Source organism: Stomoxys calcitrans, chromosome 4 (assembly GCF_963082655.1).
Source record: "Stomoxys calcitrans chromosome 4, idStoCalc2.1, whole genome shotgun sequence".
Classification (NCBI taxonomy): Eukaryota; Metazoa; Arthropoda; class Insecta; order Diptera; family Muscidae; genus Stomoxys; species Stomoxys calcitrans.
Genome location: NC_081555.1, coordinates 28,000,372 through 28,014,868, shown reverse-complemented (window position 1 = coordinate 28,014,868; position 14,497 = coordinate 28,000,372). Strand labels below are relative to the sequence as shown.

The window sequence follows — 14,497 nt, the reverse complement described above, 5'->3', positions numbered from 1 at the left end:
CGGTTAACAAATGAGCACTTTATTGCAATATTTCTTAAAATCGGACGAACATATATACGGGAGCTATATCTTAATCTGAACCGATTTAGACCAAACTTCGTAGACATTGTAGTAGGCATCGAGGAAAGCGTTCTGCACGATTTTGGCAAGATTGGTCAATAAATTAGCATGCAGTGACCATAGAAGTGAAAATCGGACGATATATATACATGGTAGCTATATCTAAATCTGAACCGATTTCTATGAAATTCTCCAGTAATGTCGAGGGTCATAAGAAAATCGTTTTTGCCGAATTTTTAGAGAATCGGTTAACAAATGACCATTTTATTGCATTATTACTGCAAATCGGACGAACATATATATGGGAGCTATATCTAAATCTGAACCGATTTTGACCAAACTTTGTAGATATTGTGTTAGGCATCGAGGAAAGCGTTCTGCACAATTTTGGCAATATTGGTCAATAAATACGCTAGCAGTGACCATAGAAGTGAAAATCGGACGATATATATATATGGTAGCTATATCTAAATTTGAACCGATTTGTATGAAATTCTCCAGCAATGTTGAGAGTCATAAGAAAATCCTTCCTGCCAAATATTGAAAGAAACGGTTAACAAATGATTAATTTATTGAAATGTTAGTCCAAATCTGACGAACATATATACGGGAGCTATATCTAAATCTGAACCGATTTTGACCAAACTTCGTAGATATTGTGGTAGGCATCGAGGAAAGCGTTCTACACAATTTTGGCAAGATTGGTCAATAAATGTGCTTGCAGTGACCATAGAAGTGAAAATCGGACGATATATATACATGGTAGCTATATCTAAATCTGAACCGATTTCTATGAAATTCACCAGTAATGTCGAGAGTCATAAGAAAATCCTTCCTGCCGAATTTTGAGAGAAACGGTTAACAAATGAGTAATTTATTGCAATATTTCTCAAAATCGGACGAACATATATATGGGAGCTATATCTAAATCTGAACCGATTTTGACCAAACTTTGTAGATATTGTGTTAGGCATCGAGGAAAGCGTTCTGCACAATTTTGGCAAGATTGGCCAATAAATGCACTTGCAATGACCATAGAAGTGAAAATCGGATGTTATATATACATGGTAGCTATATCTAAATCTAAACCGATTTCAATGAAATTCACCAGTAATGTCGAGAGTCATAAGAAAATCCTTCCTGCCAAATATTGAAAGAAACGGTTAACAAATGATTAATTTATTGAAATGTTAGTCCAAATCTGACGAACATATATACGGGAGCTATATCTAAATCTGAACCGATTTAGACCAAACTTCGTAAACATTGTAGTAGGCATCGAGGAAAGCGTTCTGCACAATTTTGGCAAGATTGGTCAATAAATTCGCATGCAGTGACCATAGAAGTGAAAATCGGACGATATATATACATGACAGCTATATCTAAATCTGAACCGATTTCTATGAAATTCACCAGTATTAACGAGATTCATAAGAAAATCCTTCCTGCCAAATTTTGAGAGAAACGGTTAACAAATGAGCACTTTATTGCAATATTTCTCAAAATCGGACGAACATATATATGGGAGCTGTATCTAAATCTGAACCAATTTTTACCAAACTTCTTAAATATTGTGGTAGGCATAGAGGAAAGCATTGTACACAATTTTGGCAAGATTGGCCAATAAATGCGCTAGCAGTGACCATAGAAGTGAAAATCGGACGATATATATACATGGTAGCTATATCTAAATCTAAACCGATTTCTATGAAATTCACCAGTAATGTCGAGAGTCATAAGAAAATCCTTCCTGCCGAATTTTGAGAGAAACGGTTAACAAATGACCATTTTATTGCATTATTACTACAAATCGGACGAACATATACATGGGAGCTATATCTAATTCTGAACCGATTTCGAGTAAACTTTACAGATATTGTGGAAGTTGTCGCGGAAATCGTTGTACGAAGTTTTGGGAAGATTGGTCAATAAATGCGCTTGCAGTGGCTCTAGGAGTGAAAATCGGGCGATATATATAGATGAGAGCTATGACTGAATCAGTACCGATTTCTATATAATTCACCAGTAATATAGAGAGTCATAGGAAAATCCTTCCTGCCAAATTTCAAGAGAATCGGTTAACAAATGACCATTTTATTGCATTATTACTGCAAATCGGACGAACATATATATAGGAGCTATGTCCAAATCTGAACCGATTTTTTCCAATTTCAATAGGCTTTGTCTCTAGGTCGAAAAACATGTCTGTACCAAATTTGAAGACGATCGGATGAAAACTGCGACCTGTAGTTTGTACACAAATTAACATGGACAGACGGACAGAAAGACAGATGGACAGACAGACGGACATCAGAATCAGAAAGTGATTCTGAGTCGATTGCTTTACTTTTCAATCTCTCGATCGGTGTACTTATCAATCTCTCGATCGGTATACTATCTCTCTTCCTTTTAGGTGTTACAGATTAAGTGTGAGACAGCCACTACGGCAATGACACTTAAGGCGATGGAAGAATGGATTAAGGATGGGAGCAGCTCATACCATCGCGGTATAATCGAGGCGACGATAGGAAACCTGGAAGGAAGTGGAGAGGTTTCCGATCGGATACCTGAGATGAACCTTGGAGTCGAGTGCGACGCACTGCTGCCATCGGCACAGACTTGGATTGACAGAACTCTAGTATTGCCATCTGGAAGATCATGTTAGACGGATGAATCAAAGCTAGAGGACAGAGTAAGCCTGGGGTTTACATTGAAAATCCAGGGACTAACATCTGTTTTAGACTGCCTGATCATAATACGGTCCTGCGATCCGGGCGATCACAGAATTCGTGAAGTGGTGTGGTGCTAACGTGAGGACGTCGAGTCTGAACATCTTTACCGACAGTAAAGTTGCCATAAGGGCAATAACAACCAGGACTGTAAGGTCACGAACAGTCTTGCAGTGTAAAAAGGAGATTAACGCCTTCTCTGAGAATGGGAAAATCCGCATCGTTTGGGTGCCGAGTCATAACGGAGTAAGGGGAAATGAAAGGGCAGATGATTTGGCGGTGAAGGCCAGAGGACTGCCGTCAATAGACTTGGTTAACATGAAGCCTTTCGGGTGGACGTAGCCTAGCCCGAGTTAAGGGAGTGGCCGATGTATGCGCATGCAACTCTGTGAAACAGCGAAATGGTCGGTAGAACGGCGAAAATCCTATGGGGGGATCCGGATCATGAGAAGACGAGGCTATTACTGAAAGGAAGCAAGAAGGAGGTCAGTATAGCTATTGCTATCATAACGGGACACATAGGACTACAAGCCTTTTACTGGCTTAGGTGTATGTCTATTGTGGCATGGGTCAGATTAATGTCTGTACCCCTCTTTTCAACCTAACCCAACCTAAACAACAATTGAGGCATTTTCAGAGGTGGGCGATGGGTAAATACCCAAAAGGTATTTACCCGGTGAATTGGGTAGATACCCGGGTATTTACACATTTATATCCAAAAGCTGGGTAATTATAATTTTGCAGATATCTTGGGTATAAAAATATTTTCCAAACAATTTTTGATGATTTAGCATTCTTTGTATATTAACGTGGCCCTCTGATCTCATTAGTCGGTTTTTTATACCCTCCACCATAAGATGGGGGGTATACTAATTTCGTCATTCTGATTGTAACTACTCGAAATAATTGTCTAATATCCGTCCGTCCGTCTGTCTATCGAAAGCACGCAAACTTCCGAAGGAGTAAAGCTAGCCGCTTGAAATTTTGCACAAATACTTCTTATTAGTCTAGGTCATTTGATATTGTAAATGGGCCATATCGGTCCATGTTTTGATATAGCTGCCATATAAACCGATCTGGGGTCTTGACTTCTTGAGCCTCTAGAGGGCGCAATTCTTATCCGATTGGAATGAAATTTTGCACGACGTGCTTTGTTGTGATATCCAACAACTGTGCCAAGTATGGTTCAAATCGGTCCATAACCTTATATAGCTGTCATATAAACCGATCTTGGGTCTTGACTTCTTGAGCCTCTAGAGGGCGCAATTCTTATCCAATTTGAATGAATTTTGGCACGTAGTATTTTGTTATGATATCCAACAACTGTGCCAAATATGGTTCAAATCCGTTCATTACCTGATATAGCTGCCATATAAACCGATCTGGGATCTTGATTTCTTGAGCCTCTAGAGGTCGCAATTATTATCCGATTTGCCTGAAATTTTGTATGACCGATCCTCTCATAACTATCAACATACGTGTTTATACTATTCTGAATCTGTCTATAGCCCCATACAGCTCCCATATAAATCGATCTCTCTATTTTACTTCTTGAGCTCACAAAGGGCGCAATTCTTATTCGAATTTGCTGACATTTTACACAGGTCTCCCACATATTTTAATTGTGGTCCAAACCGGACCATATCTTGATATCGCTCTAATATCAGAGCAAATCTTTTCTTATATCCTTTTTTTTTGCCTAAGAAGAGATGCCGGGAAAAGAACTCGACAAATGCGATCCATGGTGGAGGGTATATAAGATTCGGCCCGGCCGAACTTAGCACGCTTTTACTTGTTTTTATATATATCTGCTATCTAGACCGATCTCCAGACTTAAAGTCATGGGGTCATTTTTCATGCGATTTCGATGAAATTTGGTACAGTGTGTTCTGGCAGAGCCCTACACATTTCTTTGAAGTGTGGTTCAGATCGGATTGAATTTGGATATAGCTGCCCTATAGAACGACCGCCCGATCTTTCGATATAGGGTAGAGAGATCCCATTATTACCAATTCGATGAAATTTGGCACGGTATGTTCTGGTAGATCCCTATCCATTCCTGTCAAATGTGGTCCAGATCGCACCATATTTGGATATAACTGACATATAGACCGATCTCCCCATACCTCTCCCGAGTTCTGGTACCCCTCTTAACCTTTCTGATGAATATCATCCAAATCGGACTATATTTGGATATAGCTGTCATATAGACCGATATCCCGATATGGTGTAATGAGCCTATAAAAGGAGCATTTTCCATCCTATTGGGTTGCCCAAAAAGAAATTGCCGATTTTTTAAAAGAAAGTAAATGCATTTTTAATAAAACTTAGAATGAACTTTAATCAAATATACTTTTTTTACACTTTTTTTTCTAAAGCAAGCTAAAAGTAACCGCTGATAACTGACAGAAAAAAAGAATGCAATTACAGAGTCACAAGCGGTGAAAAAATTTGTCAACGCCGACTATATGAAAAAACCGCAATTACTTTTTGGGCAACCATATTTCTATGCAATTTGGCACAGCTAGGTCCGGCACCCCTCTAAAACTTTTTGCTCCATATTTCTTTTTTATACCCACCACCGAAGAAGGGGGGTATATTCATGTTGTCATTCTGTTTGCAACACATCGAAATATTCATTTCCGACCCAATATAGTATATATATATATATATAGATTCTTGATCGTCGTTAAAATCTAAGACGATCCAGCCATGTCAGCCCTTCAGTTTTTCTGCTGAAATCACTCTACAGTCCTTAAAATTAGATATATTAAGCTGAAACTTTGGATAGATTCTTTTTTGTCCATAGGCAGGTTAAGTTCGAAGATGGGCTTTATGGGACTATATCTTGATAAAGCCCCCCCATATAGACCGATCTGCCGATTTAAGGTCTTAGGTCCACAAAAGCCGCATTTATTCTCCGATTTTGCTAAAGTTTGGGACTGTGAGTTGTGTTAGATTCAATTTGGCTCAGATCGGTCCAGATTTGCCATATAAAACGATCTCTCGATTTGAGGTGTTTGTTGTCCAATTTCGCTAAAATTTGGGACAATGAGATGAGTTAAGCTTCGACTTCTTTTTTATACCCACCACCATAGGATGGGGGTATACCAATCTAGTCATTCCGTTTGTAACACCCGGAAATATTGATCTACGATCTGATAAAGTATATATTCTGGATCGTCTCGATATTTTTAACGAAATCCATGGTGGTGGGTTCCCAAGATATGGCCCGGCCTAACTTAGCCCTCTTCTACTTGTTTCAACCTAACCTAACCCTTGTCTTCTGAAATTTTTGTAATACATAAATTTTCTTTCTTCTTCTTCAATCCAACAAAAGTTTTACTTTCATGTTCTTCTATATTTCAATGGCAATAGCAATATTTCTATGAAATCTCTCCTAGAATTTCATCGATGATTGATTTTGAAATAATTGCAAAACAATTTACTTCCGGTTAGATGACACATTTGCCAAAATCACATTTTCAAAATAACAAAACCAAACAACTTCCGAAAATTGGCTAAAAGTCAAAAAGGCGACTAGAAGACAAGACAAGGGTGAGCAATGGAAACAGGGCAAACAATTAGAAATGGACAACAATCACGCCACTGGAGACATAGGAAAAGGGCAAAGATGATATTTGTAATTGAAAATGGATGAGAAATCAATGAAAAGGAAGACTAGGAATATGAAGAAGGTAGTAAGGGTAGACATTTCAAAAATAAAAAAATGAGCAGCAATCAAACTGCCTGGTATGTAAAGAGAGTAACAATTGTAAAAGCAATTCAGGGAAAAAACGATTCAAGATCAGACCTCATTCATTTATTCAATCATTTTAAAGATGTTCTTTACGGACAGGAAAGATGATGTCAGTCTTTAGAAATTATCACCTTAGTCTCTATAAATTTGAAAGAAATTTGTAACACATTTTTCTTGAAGGGCATTGAAGCTGTTTTTGGCACAAAGGAGCAACGGCTTGAAATAAAAGTTGTATGCCGACATTTAGAAAAGTGGAAATCGAATATCACTTCCGCGCAACGAATTCTAAACGACAATAACAAATGGGCTGAAGACTAGCGGACAACAATCCAATGATGTTGGGAAAATGTTATCCAAAGAACCGGAAAGTTGTATTAAAATGCATGACATGAATGTTGTTGCGAGGGTTAAACGGCAATTGTTGGTTGTTAGCGAGAGAAGGGGCTTTTCAATGTTTTGAAATTCATTTTATTGGTGTCAAGGGCACAGTGGCCACAATTGAAAAAAAAATTAAAAAAAAAAATTTTAAGGAAAAATTTTGAAAAAAACCAACACCGTCCGTCAACCTATGACTGCGTCGTTGGCAATAGTGACTCGCACTCGAAGTGCGGTCTAAGAAGTGCTAACTGAAACTTCTTGCAAACTAATCAGGTCTTATTGTCAGTAAAGAAGACGTCGAGTGTGAACCTCTTTACGGCTAATAAAACGGCCTTAAGGGCAATAACAACCAGAAGGGTAAGGTCACGAACAGTCTTGAAGTGTAAAAAAGCGATAATCACCTTCTCTGAGGATGGCACAATTTACAACGTTTGGTTGCTGGGCCATGACGGAGTAAGGGGGAAACGATTTGGCAGTGAAGGCCAGAGAACTGCCGTCGATAAACTTGGTTAACACGAAGCCTTTCGGGTCGACGCAGTCCGATTTAAGAGCGTAGGCAACAAACGCACTGTGAAACAGCGAAACTGTCGGTAGGACGGCGAAAATCCTATGGGTTGATGTGGATCGTGAGAGGACGAGACCATTACTGAAAGGTAGTAAGAAGGAGGTCACTATAGCTTTTGGTGTAATAACAGGACACATATGACTACGAGCTCAAGTGATTAAATGTGTAGGGCAAGTGTGGAAGTTGATGAGAAGTTGGAGCATTTCCTATGTCATTGGCCGGCTTTCCCGGTTTACAGACACCGGTACTTAGGTGGGAACACCATACGAGACATGAACCAACATAGAAGAGTGGTAAGGAAAACAATTAAGGATTTTGTGAGTAGCCCAGAATTCCTAACTTAAAATGACGCATTTCAATTTAAGGACGTAGGCAACAAACGTATGCAACATTGTGGAACAGCGAAACAGTCGGTGAGATGGCGAAAATCCTATGGGGTGATCCGGATCGTGAGAGGGTGAGGCTTTTAGTGTCATAAAGAGACACATAGGACTACGAGCTCACTTATGTAAAATCGATGCGGCAAGTGATAGCATGTGGGGAAGTTGATGAGAATTTGGAGCATTTCCTATGTCATTGCCCGGCTTTCCCGGTTTACAGACACCGGTACTTAGGTGGGAACACCATACGAGACATGAACCAACATAGAAGAGTGGTATGGAAAACAATTAAGGATTTTGTGAGTAGCCCAGAATTCCTAACTTCAAATTTTCTTTTTCGAGGTTACTTCCTTAGTTTTTAGAGCGCACAACAAGCCGATTACTGGCTTAGGTGTATGTCCATAGTGGCATAGGGCGGATTAATATCCGCACTCTCTTTTCAACCTAACATAACCTAAGGACAATTTTATCCTTAAAAAACCAAAAATAAATCCTGCCATATTTTTTTTACGAAAATCCCCAAAATACCCCTTTCGGGCAAAGATGGTTTGTTTTTTTTTCGAATTTCTCCCACTGTGCGTCCTAGCGTTGACATGCCTTTCGTGCTAAGCGAATTTCTGGCTGCAGTACCGTTATATGATTAGGCAGGAGAAGCAGAACTCGGTATGAGGGCCCTCAATGTAGACGCCCAGACCTTTTGTTCCCTCTATCATTGAGCCGTCAGTAAAGGATGATGGCAATACCAGAGCCCCCTCAAACCAAGATATGCCCGCTGACAACAATGTCTCGCATTCGACCTCAAGTGATGTCTATTCGATTTGAAACCTTTTCTTATTCAATCAGATTTCATACAGTTGCCTCGGTTATACCGTGATGTTATGACCTATACCTATCTACTATCCTTTCTCCCATTGCCTAAGGTCTCATAGTAGTAGGGACTGCATTATACTTAATCTGCATGTGTAGGGTCGGACACCCAAAATTTTCTCCAGTGCCCTAGTAGACTTGGTGCTCATCGTCCCGCAAATGCAACCTTGCCCATGAAAATTCCATTAAGAAACAGGCGAAAACTTCTCACATATCAATGAGTGCTGTCTGTTCCAAGTTTAAGCTCAATGGTTAGGGGTATCCTTTTTTTAGCCAAGCCCGATAGGCTTGCCGCATTGCGACACCTCTTTAGAGAGTAGATTTTACAAGGCAAATCCCCGGTACGGGATGGCTGTCAGCCCACACAGGGCGGAACATTTAGGTCCGATCTGTGTGGTGTTCATTGCTATCACGAGAAGCTTAGCTGCAGGCTATTGGGCGCGTCCAAAGGTTGCGGCTGGTGGAATGCTCCATACGGAGTAGCTGCAACGGCAGTCGCGGACAATCGGCGGTATCGAGCGGAGAGTCTCAATGAGAGGTCGAGCGGCACCGACTCTCGCAGAAATTGGCGAGTTATTTGCTCGTTTAAATAACCCATAACCACCCTGTTCCCTGGAGGCCACCGTAGCGCAGAGGTTAGCATGTCGGCCTATGATGCTGAACGCCTGGGTTCGAATCCTGGCGGGACCAGCAGAGAAAATTTTCAGCGGCAACATTTGCTGGCAACATTTGCTGGCAACATTTGTGAGGTACTATGCCATGTAAAACTTCTCTCCAAAGAGGTGTCGCACTGCGGCACGCCGTTCGGACTCGGCTATAAAAAGGAGGCCTCTTATCATTGAGCTTTAAACTTGAATCGGACTCCACTCATTGACATGTGAGAAGTTTTCCCCTGTTCCCTAGTGGAATGTTCATGGGCAAAATTTGTATTGTGTACCCTGTTCCCGCGGTGATCGGTCATTTGACCGAAACGAGCTTGTTCACCTACAGGAGCTTGACGAGGATCGCCACCTCCACATGAATATGTGTCTACAAAAACAACAGGGCAAAATACCTCACAAAAATGTTTCCAGCATTAGAAGGGGAAAACCACCACTGTAATTTTTTTCTGATTTCCTTGACAGGATTCGAACCCATGCTTCCAGCTTCATAGGTGGACATGCTAACCCCTACGCTACGGTTGCCTCCCTCCGACAGCAATGTTTTATCCTGTTGCTGTCTTCGATTCACTCTTCCATCACATTGAGTCTCATAGCCGCAATGGCTGCCACATACATAATCTGTATGTTCATCAGGGTGGGTAAAACTTTTAATCGACAAAGCGGTTATCAATATCGGAATCTATGACATTATCTAAGAAAATTCGCACAATGAATATGTGGCTACAACAACAACAAGGCAAAGTACCTCACAAATGTCGTCAGCATTAGGAGGGGATAACCACCACTGAAAAATTTTTCTGATGTTCTCGCCAGGATTCGAACCCATGCTTTCTGCTTCATAGGCGGACATGCTAACCACTGCGCTACGGTTGCCTCCCTTATCGTCCCGCAGCAATGTTATAACATTAAGTCTCATAGTCTCATAGTCTCTCACTGCGGCTGCCACATACTTAATCTGTATTTTTATTAGGGTGGGTAAGACTTTTAATCGGCAAAGCGGTTATCAATATCGGAATCTACGGCTATATCTAAGAAAATTCGCCCAATAGACCATGGCTCAAAATTCCAAATTGAGCTTCCGGGTTAAGCGACAAAGTCCTTCTGTTGGATGGTATCTTTCAATGTGATGTTCAAATCTGAACCGATTTTGATGTAATTTCGACATCCTTTCAGATGGGTAACTACTTCCTTATGTGAGTAAATCGAGCGATATTTATATAAGTCTACATCTAAATCCGAACCCATTTTTACTAAAATTCAAAGCGTTTTCTTTTAGGCTAAAAAGGTGAATTTCGATATGCTTGGGTAAGAAATGCGATCTCTAGTTTGTTTACAAAAAATGTTAGAAAGCACGGACAGACGTACATAGCCAACAAATCTTCAGCCCTTTCGTCTGGTTCTAGAAGATAAATTAGATATGGAAGGACTTTGCCGTAAAGAACCGGAAACTCCATTTGATTTTCGACCTATAATTTCTTAGAATTTGTCATAGACATCCATTTTGATAACCGCATTGTGTTTTTGTTTTTTTGGTCCACACAAATTGACCCACCCTAATGTTTATAGGTCGTTGGTTTAGAATTGTCTCCAGTGTCGTAGTATGCGTGATTCTCATCTCCCCGTCTATGCTTAGACAACACGCTCGCTGAACCTTCTGCAACTTCACACATATTCTCCATTGTCGTCCGTGTCTTAAATAAAACCCCATTTACACTGCTCTTAAAATTCCGATTTAATGGCTCGATCATCTGTTTTCTCTTTATAAAATCAGCTGACGAGATTTAATGCGCAGTGTAAACGGGGTTAAAGTATTGGTCTAGTCACGCTCCTGTAAAGCCAGTGGACCATCTTTGATTCGGACTTTTGTCCGAGGCGTATGTCAATGTTGGTCTAATCACGCTATTGTAGAGACCACCGTAGCGCAGAGGTTAGCATGTCCGCCTATGAGGCCAAACGCATTGGTTCGAATACTGACAAGAACATCAGAGCTCTTTTTTTGGCACTGGTTATCCCCTCCTAATGCTGGCGACATTTGTGGGTTAGGTTAGGTTAAAGTGGTAGTCTGCCATCAGACTGACTTAGACGTTTTCGCCCATTGTGATACCACAGGAACAGAAAAAGGAAGATGCCTTCTAGTTCCTACCGTTGAACCATCCAGATCGCTTTGAACAGCCCAATAACTTGCGAATGTTTGACATCCGCTAAATCAGACAGGTTCTCAAAGAAATGAGAACCTAAAGTGGAACTCCTTCTAACTGCTAGTGAAGTTTTTCTATAGTCTCTTCTTCCTCGATGTCCCTACAGCTTCTGCAAAAGTCGTTGTTGACAACCTTCAGTCTGTCAGCATGTTTTCCGATTAGACAGTGACCTGTCATGACAGTAACAATGACTGAGACATCTGTTCTAGCCAATGACAGCATAGCAGTAGACCTCTTCAAGTCTAGATAAGGCCACATAGTTTTGGAATGCTCACAGTCCCCTCTTTGTGACCATCTATCATTCGTTGTCCTCCGGGCCTAGTCCTGAAATCTTAGCTTACATGTCGCTAGAGGCATACCCATAGATTCCAGTATCCCTAGAATGGGTAGGGTAGTTCCTTGTCTCTCAAGCTCTTCCGCTTTACAATTTCCTAGGATATTTCTGTGGCACGGCAACCAGAACAAGTGAATTTTCAACTGTTCAGCCATCTCGTTGAGAGATCTGCGACAGTCGAGGGCGGTTTTTGTGTTTAGAATTTCGTTCTCCAGGGATTTAATGGCTGATTGGCTGTCTGAGAAGATATTTATGCCAATCGTCGCAATGAGATTATATCTTAGCCATTCCACCACTTCCTTATTAGCAAGGATCTCCGCTTAATACACACTGTAGTGGTCGGGTAACCTTGGCGATAAGACCAGTTCCAGATTTTTAGAGTACTCCCCAAAGGCCACCTGGTCGTTTAGTTTAAAACCATCAAGCAATCCTTTGGATCCGGTTAAGTATTGAGCAGTAGGTGGACTTTTGAAGCGCCGTCCACCAGACCACAACACCATATAGCATTATAGGTCTCACAACTGCAGTATATACCCAATGCATGACACGCGGTCTTAACCCCCAACTTTTGCCAATGGCTCTCTTGCAGGTGTTCAGGGCAAGAGTGGCCTTTCTTGTCCATTCCAAAATGTTGGATTTGAAGTTCAATTTCCTGTCCTGCATAACACCCAGGTATTTTGCGCTTTCTGTAAATGGAACATTCTCTCTACCCAAGGAGACAGGTTCCACGGTAGGCACTTTGTATTTCCTGCTGAAAAGAACTATTTCTGTCTTACCCGGATTTATACCTAGACCACTTTCGGTAGCCCACTTTGCTGTTGCATGTAGAGCTTCCCGAAGTATGCCTCTTAGAGTAGTGGTGACTAAAAGAGTAGAAACTTCTTATCGCCCAAAGGATTTTCAGTTAGACACAATTTCCCTAATAGCCTCCAGCGAATGCATACCAGTGGCAATCTCTTCTGGCGCCACGTGGTCCATTGGAGAATTTCCCGGGAAATGTTTATTCTAGTGTTCCTCACATTCTAGACATTGTCCATACATTCTCTGACTTCTGAATATACCCCACCGTAATAGGTCTCGAGGGGAGGCCACCGTAGCGCAGAGGTTAGCATGTCCGCCTATGACGCTGAACGCCTGGGTTCGAATCCTGGCGAGACCATCAGAAAAAATTTTCAACGGTGGTTTTCCCCTCCTAATGCTGGCAACATTTGTGAGGTACTAGGCCATGTAGAACTTCTCTCCAAAAAGGTGTCGCACTGCGGCACGCCGTTTGGACTCGACTATAAAAACGAGGCCCCTTATCATTGAGCTTAAAACTTGAATCAGACTGCGCTCATTGATATGTGAGAAGTTTGCTCCTGTTCCTTAGTGGAATGTTCATGGGCAAAATTTGCAATTTGCAATAGGTCTCGAGGACCGAATCTTCTTTGTGAGGTACTTTGCCATGTAAAAACTTCTCCTCAAAGAAGTGTCGCTCTGCGCCACGCCGTTTGGACTCGGCTATAAAAAGGAGGTACCTTATTTTTGAGCTTAAACTTGAATCGGACAGCACTCAGTGATATACGAGAAGTCTGCCCCTGTGCCTTAATGGAATGTTCATGTGCAAAATTTGCAATTGGTCCAAACACGCTCCTGTAAAGCCAGTAGAATATCTTCGGAGTCAGGTTGCATTTGCAGCCGACAGCCCGCCTACCTACAGCTTGTCTATCCAACAGTCAACGTAGCTAAAGCCCAACTTCTAAGTTCCCTCCTGGATGTGAACTTTTTCTTCCTGTTCAGTTTCCCATGTTTAGAATCCTAGGTCTAGCATAGTGGTATGCCACCTCCAATATTTTTTCGACCTTTCTTCTTGAGGTACAGAATAAAATTTTTGTACCACTGTGATGTTTTATGGCCGTAATATCATTTTAATTTACCACCACTGTGCCTTACCAACATAGGTGTTAAAAACCTCTCATTAGACACTACTTAGCGCAAGTTGCAAACCCAGATGATGCAGATGCTGTTTTTCGGCCATTCAAATGGGACTATTCGTATGTTAAATGGCGGCTGCAATTACCTCTGTCTCTTTTTTGCACATACACACACACACACACACACATCTACTCTCTCTCTCACTATTACTCAAATACTTATGCACACCTTGACACTTTCACCATATCGAGTAGTTGTTCAAAGTGGTTAATTGTGAGGTATGTACCATGTAGCCCTTATCCCAAATCAGAGAGAGAGACCATACTACAAACGAACATGGAAGAATACAATGCCAAAAATCATTGTTGTTTGTTGCCTGATGATGTTTAGCCCTAGCAACGGCAGTTGCAGTTGGCTGTTTACACATGCCATTATCCTTTTTGATTGCCGCATTTGAAGGGTTTCGGCTTCACATTGAATGGCTTAGGGCACGTTGACAAAATTTTCAATGTTTCATTTGATTTGATTTTTTACGCCTCTATTATGGGCCAGAGTTATTTGTCAAATAGCAAAAAAAATTGGAGAAAAAACAAAAACAAAAATGACATATTCACCCATGAAGGATGAAAATTGAAAGAGGGTTGTTTGGC

The 14,497-nt window shown here is 41.0% G+C and overlaps 1 protein-coding gene across 1 annotated transcript in view; it reads right to left on the bottom strand.

Moving 5' to 3' along the window:
• The window catches only part of LOC106085710 (homeobox protein vnd), an 83,525-nt gene that overhangs the window by 48,641 nt on the left and 20,387 nt on the right, over positions 1-14,497 (bottom strand). The gene's annotated exons all lie outside the window — the stretch shown is intronic.